This window comes from Dipodomys merriami, unplaced genomic scaffold (genome assembly GCF_024711535.1).
Source record: "Dipodomys merriami isolate MVZ:Mamm:240054 unplaced genomic scaffold, mDipMer1.0.p SCAF_418, whole genome shotgun sequence".
NCBI lineage: Eukaryota > Metazoa > Chordata > Mammalia > Rodentia > Heteromyidae > Dipodomys > Dipodomys merriami.
Window position 1 is genome coordinate 281,334 of NW_027205804.1, and position 6,852 is coordinate 288,185.

Genomic DNA, 6,852 nt, shown 5'->3' on the forward strand with positions numbered 1-6,852 from the left:
TTACACGCCATGAGGGACTCCTCGACAGTGCAATGTGTGCCGACAGCTGGCTGCAGCTATGTTGGAGATCACCCTCTGGACTATGGAAGTCCATCTCATCAGGCAGGTCATGGACGAAGTAGATTTTCTTCTCAGACGTCCACGTGGTGTCCCGCTTCCCATCCCCACACAGGCTGTGGTGCCAGCTCATGGGATCAAGGGCCGGTGGCTCGAGCTTTCTCTGGCATTTAGCTGCCAAGTAAACCAGGCACCTGCAGTGGGCCTGCCACTCCTGTGGCAGGAGTTTCCCCCTGAGGATTTCATCCACCAAGAGTGCTCACAAATCCACATCCCTCTCGGTTTGGGGAATGTCTCCATCCTCTGCAATGGTCATGTCAGGGGGAGTCGCCTCCTCACCTTTTGCTTCTCCAGGGTTTTCGACTTCCCCCTCCCCAGGGAAAGCCAAGAAGCTCAGCTGGGCCTGCAGCCGCTCCTCCTGTGGTATGGTTGCTTTTAAGCACTTGAGAGTGTCTTGCCACTTTGGGGGGCACCACTTGGTCTCCCCACTTGGTCGGGCCATGCAATTGCTTCAGCTGCTCCAGGAATTGGGTCTGCCTCTCTAGGTGCTACTGCAGGGCCTCCTTCTCAGAGCTCAGCTGCTCATTGGATATGCTGTGCCACTCACACCTGGCTCTGTGCTCCTGCAGCTTGGCCAGGGACTGCTCCTGCTGCTACTGAGATACTTGTCTTTCTCTCTCAGTCACTTCTTTCCATTCCTCTATCTTCTCCTCTGTTTGGTCCAGCTGTTCTCGCAGGTGTTTCTTCACCTGCTGCTCTGTGTCCAGGATGCTGGTGAGCTCCACCTCACTGCTCACCCTGCAGCAAGGCCAGCTGTTCCTCCAGCTGTCTGTCACACACATATGTGCACAATGGGATCTTGGGGATCCCCTGCCAATCCTTGGCCTTCTCCTCCAGTCTCCACAGTTACTCCTGCTGCTCTGAATTATGGAGATGAAGCCTCTGGTTTTCCTGGACTTTGATGTGAAGTTAATCCTCCAGGTTTTTCAACTCCATCTGCGTGCAGTAGGTCTGGACCTGCAAGTTCCACTTGGACTGAGATGGTCCTGGGGTAGGGGGCCATGGCTCTGCCAGCTTCCTTCTCAGTTCCCCCAGCTCATTGTCTATGTCGAACACCTGCCTCGTCCCTCGCTCCTTCTCCTCTGTCAGTTGGTTCACCCGGTGGGTCAGCTGCCAGGTCCTCTTCCTTCCATGGAGACCTCTCAAGGCTCAGGTCTTCTGTGAAGGTGTCTCTCTTTAGATTCACTGTGCTCACCAGCCAGCTCACTTTGTCCAGTAGTCTCCTCAATACCTCGTGCCCAACCAGTGCTTGTGGGAACTTGCAGATTTTGTTCTTCCTGTTGCCCCACAGTGTCCAAAGCACTTCAAGCTTCTCCTGAAACTGAGTTCACTTGTGCCAGGTCATCGAAGCTTCTGGTCTTTTCCTCGAGCTGAAATGGCCCATTATTCAGCTGTCTGAAGAACATTTCTGTCTCATTCTGTGAGCAGTGACCACAGAAGCTGACATCTACAGGTCTGCCATGCACTGATTTGATCCTGCAGGCAGCTGTGAGAGATTCATGCTCACTTTCTCTGTCATCGGCCACCTGCGGCACGCAGGTGGGTGCACATTGTAAATTGCTTTCTGCCAAAACCAATCTTTGTATGGGTGCCTTGTGGATCTCTAGCTCCGTTTTCGGTGCTACATGCAGATGGGCTATCTTTTCACTCTCTTTCTCCCATTGATCCTGCAGGTCTGTCTTTTCCTGCTTCAGTGGTTGGATCTTGGCACAGAGTGCCTGGTTTCTTCTTTGCTGGGGTCCAGGGAGGGCACCACATGTTGGTAGCACCTCTGTGGATCCTTGGCAGTATCAGGACCATTGACATTCTGGGGCCTTGTGGCTGTGACCGTGTACAAAGGCAGGGGAGGCTCGTGGTGAGCATCAACTTTGACCGGACCCTCCATTGAATCACGCTCCCCAGTGGCGTTTTTCTTGGGGTTTCTTACCTTTTTCATTTTCTTTGTTTTCTTGAATGTTGCAGGTCTTTCAGGAGGATTCTTCTGCCGGTGTTCTGGCAGCAGGTTCTTGCCCACAGCTCTCTCATGGAGTCTTGTTTCAGACATCTGAGCCCTGGGTTGGAAAGATGGGCTGGCCACCTTCCCAGGCTCTGGGAAATCCTCTATTCTCCAACTCACTGACAAGCACATCAATTTCCTACTCTACCTTCCTCAATTGTTGGTAGTAGTGTCAACCAACAGAGGGAATCCAGGTGCTATCAGGCAACATGTAATATGGGTGTGGCCACCATTCTTGTATCCCATTGGTCAGAAAAAACCATGAAAGAATGGGGGTGTAACCAGAATACTGTGATGCAGGCAGAATGGGCAGAGTCAAGATGACAGTAGACCCTTTCCGAGGAAACTGTCCAATCCAGTTGGGGACAAGAGTGTGACCTGCTTTAGCTGGATGGCTGCACAAATTGTTGTGTGAGTCTGTTTGTTGCCAGTCCCAGACCTTGAAGTCAGGATCTGGCACAGTCCTTGAGCTGCTTTTACTCAAGGCTAGCCCTCAACCTCTGGAGCCAAAAGGCTCTACTTCTGACTTTGTTGGCACTTAAGTTGGACAGGGGTCTGAAGGACTTTCTTGCCTAGGGTGATTTTGACAATGATCCTCCTATCACAGCCTTGTAAGTATTAAGGAGGACTGCTGAGAGCCACTGGTGCCTCCCTAATCACTGGTCTTGCTGATGTTCTTGGACAGACCTGAGTGTTCCCTATACTCGGGTTGAGGTGGTGGGAACTGGAGCCCACAGTTTGAATCTTGGTCCTGTCACCTCCAAATGGCAAGAGATCCTAAGAATCTCATTCCTACCCCCATGAATACCAATGGAATGTGATATATGTCACGATTGAATGGGCAGTTCTTGAATGATTCTAGGATAAAATTATATCCTAGGACACTGATCGATTTTAACTATCACTTTATGAAGCATTTAAACAATCACATTCATTAAATGGAGGTATAATGAAATACCTAAGAATTGGGTGTCACATAGTATAATGGTGCCATTTTTTCAAGCCAAGACTGAGATTGGAACTCATGGTCTAGGTAATTCTGTTGTACTGTGTGGGAAAGGGAAGCTCACTTCCTTGAAGTCAAGAAATTCAAGTCTGTTCCTTAGGCCTGAATTCGATCCCCAGCAATAGAAAGCATCCTATTCGTGTACATTTTACCTATATTATTTATACTTACATACATATGTTGATTCCATATTGCAATCATTGTATTTATTCATTTTATTTTTAGTTTTATTCATGTATTGACTGTTTATTTTATTGACTATTATGGCACACAAAAAGTTGATTGCATTAATTACATAGGACATAGGTCTGCATATGTATTCCAATTCATACCTGACACCCAGGACTTTCACAGAAAAAGAAAACATGTCACCATCAGCTTCTTACTCCACGATTCATTGTTTGGGAGTGCTGGCATCTGAACTCACAGCCTACAAGGCCCAATTCATGAATGGGTGAGTGTCAACACCCCATCATGGGGCAAATTGAGCTGACAGGCAGTTCCCAGGATCTGAGATAGAGCCCCTGTGGTTGACAAAATAAGAACAGAGAGACATCCAGATGGTAGTATGCTAATAAATATATATCTTTATATTGTTCCAGAGATGTCTACACATTATTCAGACAACATTCCTACCAATTCTTGGGTATTTCTTTTGCCTCCACGTAATTAATGTTATTGATTTCAACCTTAATAAACTATTAAGTAAATCAGGGTCCTGAAATTATTGTGTCTCTGTAAGAAATAGTATTCATTTAATGTTTCATATTAAATAAAATCAGTCTACTGAAATTAAGATATCTAATTTTATAAGAGTAGCATTCATGATCAGCTCATTCAACTGTGACATTGATAACATTCCATCGTTTTTCCTATGGATGTGAATGAGTCTCCTAGGATCTCCCGCCATCTGAAAGTGGCATGGGATTCCAATTCTAGACCTATGTTCCGGGACTATGGCTTCCCCAATATGCCTCCAGACTTCAGCAGTGCAAGATGAAGTATCCTTTGGAGCCATGTCACTCAGACCCAGATGGTCACGGTGCAAAGGAAGAAAATGTAAAAATGTAATCATGCCACTTTTTTGGGGGGTCAGTCATAGGGCTTGAACTCTGGGCCTGGGCACTGTCCCTGTGCTCTTCATCTCAATGCGAGCACTCTACCGCTTGAGTCACAGCACTACTTCCAGGTTTCTAGTGGTTTAGTGGAGATAAGATTCTCACGGACTTTCCTGCCCGGGTTGGCTTTGAACCGCGATCCTCAGATCTCAGTCTCATATGTAGCTTGGATTACAGTTGTGAGCCACCGGCGCCTGGCTCTGCCACTTTAGTTCAGTGCATATTTTTTCCCCAAGCAAGGCCTGGAGGTCTAGAATCCAAGGATCGGCTATGGCTCCAGTGGCTGCACCCACCCTGGGGTGATGGAAGCTGAGGCAGAGTTGCCATGACCTGAGTTCAAGACCCTGCTTCCCAAAAACAAAACCAAAAAAATAATAATTAGCTCCCTGGCTTGCAATTCACGCCGCTTATTCTACCAGTCTTTGGATTTGAACTCAGGGTCTGGGTAACTCTGTAGCACTGTGGACGATGGGGAAGCTCACCATATTTGAAGACAAGAAAGTTGGGCCTGGTCTCTAGGCCTGAATTCAAGCCCCAGCCCTGGAAAACATACTATTTATATACATTGAAAGATAGGATTTGTATTTACCTATCGATGTTCAGTCCATATCCTGTTTGTTGTGGTTATTGATTGTATTTTTGTTTTATTCAATTATTTACCGTTTATAGAATGTGATAAGATGCATTCCATTTATTATATTGATGACATCTCATCATATAGTATCTAAATTTGTAGACTTGTTCCCCATCATGTCTGACACCCAGGACTCTCAGAGAAAAGGAAAACAGGTGTCGCACTTGGTTTCTTATTCTACAATCCAATTGTTTGCAGTGCTGGAATCTGAACTCAAGGCCTAGCAGACCCAATTCATGAATGAATGTGTCAACACGGCAACCTCTAGCCAAGAAAGCTGCCAGGCAGTTCCCAGACCCTGAGATTGAGCCACAGAGGTGGACAAAGTAGCCATACATGGACAGGCAGGTGGCAGTATGCTAATAAATATATATTTGTATAGAATTCCAGAGACATGTACCTAGGATTCAATGACATCAACTACATTCCTACCAACTCTTAGGTATTTATTATGCCCTCATTGAAGGAATAATATGGTTTTCATGCTTAATAAACCATTCATTAAGATCAATCAGCAGCCTGGGATCATTGCATCCAATTTTAGATTAGACAGATACTTGAAGAAACGTATTCAATCATGAGTTTCCAAACATTCTATCATTATTCCCGTGCATAGGAACTAGTCTCTTGGGAAGTCCCCCCATTGGTATGTGTCAGGACCAGGATTCAAAATCAGGGCCTATGATGACATATGGGCCTGTGGCTTCTGCAAAATCTGCTACTCTTGCCCAATGCAAAGTGAAGTACTGTTGTAGCCGTGTCATTCAGACCCAGGTTGGTCACCATGAAAAGGAAGAAAATGTAAAAAATCCATCCCATGGCTAGTTTTCTGTGAGGGGTTTTTGTTTTTCTCCTGCAAGGCTTCAGGGCCTAGGATCACAGGATCAGCTATTCACCCATGGCATCCCATCAGCCAAAAGTGATTGAAGCTGAGGTAGAGTTGCCATGAACTGAATTCGAATCACTGGTTGGCAAAAAAATAATAAAATTAAATAAAAATAATAAATAATAAACCACCCTAGCTCAGAATTTGCACCATTTTTCTGCCACAGCTGGGATTCCAACTCAGATCTGGATAACACTCTAGCACTGTGGGTGAAGGGAAAGCTCACCATCCTTGAAGACTACAAGGTCAGGCCTGCTCTTAGGTCTGGCAAAAATCATATGCCCACCTATTTTAAATGTAGGATCTCTATTTACATGCATGTGTTGAATTCATCATGATTTCAATGTAGTTTTTCTTTTTATTGTGTGTGTTAGTCAGGGATGTATTTTGTATTTTATTGATTATGATGACAGATATAACTGTGCTGGCAGGGGTTACAACTAATTCCCATGTCTATAGCATTGCTTAAGCCTTCTCCATCTTAGCTGAGACCAAGAACATTCACAGGGCAGGAAAACAAGTGGACCGATTAGATTATCACATCTGCATTCCTCTTTTGGCAGTGTTGGGGTTGGAACTTAGAACTTAGCAGACCCAATAGGAGAAAGGGTCAATGTGAGGACACCATGCTGAGAGCAAATAAAGAACTAAGCTGTACCCAGGACCTGAGATCGAGCCCCGTGAGTGGGAGGGGGAGAGCACAATATTCATCCATTCATAAGCTGTAGGTAGTCTGCATATTTGTGTACAGTAAGAGAGATGGCGACCTGTGATGGAATCCAATCTACCCCATGACTACTGATTCTTGGATCTTTCTCAATTCCTCCATTTCATGACTGTGATGATTCTGGTCAAGCTTCATCAATTCTTCATTAAAAATTATCCATACCCAATGAGTCTTGCCTATCATTTCCTACTTGCATCCTGCAGAAAGTACTCATCAAAGATGAGATTGATCAAATTCCATGACCCTTCCAAGTGCCAGAAACGAGTATCTCAGGATCTCCTGCCATTCCCTCAATGGAGGGAGGCTGGCCGGGATTCGACCTTGAGGTCTCCGATACCCAGTCTCCCTGGGGCTTCCCTGAGAGCCAG